This window comes from Austrofundulus limnaeus, unplaced genomic scaffold (genome assembly GCF_001266775.1).
Source record: "Austrofundulus limnaeus strain Quisiro unplaced genomic scaffold, Austrofundulus_limnaeus-1.0 Scaffold1264, whole genome shotgun sequence".
NCBI lineage: Eukaryota > Metazoa > Chordata > Actinopteri > Cyprinodontiformes > Rivulidae > Austrofundulus > Austrofundulus limnaeus.
Window position 1 is genome coordinate 62358 of NW_013953666.1, and position 1256 is coordinate 63613.

Consider the following 1256-nt stretch of genomic DNA (forward strand, 5'->3'; position numbering starts at 1 on the left):
GCATAGGCCCACCCACTTTGTACCTGGGCCCACCCAAACCAAATGGCTTTCTTAAATAAAATAAAATAAAAAATAATAAAATTCTATGTATTATTTGTTCTGTTTTTTTTGAGGGTGTCACTCAAAACCATCATAAAAAAGTAAATTAAATAAAATTAAATAAAATTCTAATTATCAACATATATTACACATGGTGGTGATTGGTCACAATGTCTTTGCAAGACCTGCTCTCATTGGCTGTTTCGCATCACATGACCTTTACGCTCCAAATTCAAACCAGAGCTGTAAACAAGCTAGGGCTAACTGTTTTACAAATGTGCGCCGTAAATGCAAATTAGAAATGGCAAAACAAATGTCAATTTCAATTTTTTTAAAACGAAGAGTGGATGAAGACTTGGTGACTGACAGCATCACAAATATAACGGCAGAGGGAGGCATTGAATCTGCACCGGCACCTTCAGAATTGAGGCCGCCATCACCGACTAGGGAGCAGGACCTGCCCAAATCCTGCCCCTGCAGGAGGATGTTACCCTGAAGAAGTCACCATAATGCCACCACCAGATTTATCTGCGATTGATGAACCAGATACACGTGACGTCTTTAATAAATGACTGTCAACACAGAGGAAGTTATGAGCTTTATTTATTAAACAGCGGATGTGAAGAAGTGGCTGAGCTTCATTTTAGAGTTTTTGCCGCGAAGTTGTGGACTTTTATTTTAGAATTATGAAGTCCTCTCCTTCAGATTCATAGTTCGGCTCTGGTGACTGTAACACGTTTATATATATAAGAAATTTTACAGGGAGAGGTCGTTCATGTGTTAGGTTATTCAGCTTATTCTGTTTGTTGTCTGTGGTTAAATGTGGTTCATTGTTTGAGCTTTTACCCAAAACTAAAAAAATAACACCGTGTCAGATGCTCCTCATATCCAGAAAACAGTGGAGTCATATARTGTATTTAGGTCCGTTTCAGGACCTGTGTGCATATATTTATGCACAGTTTTCACGCAATGTTAGTTTTGAATTGATATATTCCTAACTTATGTGCATGGAATCTGGCGCACACTACCTTTACGCACCACTGGTACATGGAGCCCCGGGCTGCCGCTGATCGAGGATCTGGTTTGCCTTTTTTAACTGTTAGTGAGCTTAATCCAACCTGTTTCTGTGTGAGTGTCTGATATACAGTATATAGACACAATTCTATTAAAGCAAAAGTGGAATTTACAAATAAAAGTACTTTCAATCATATTTATCT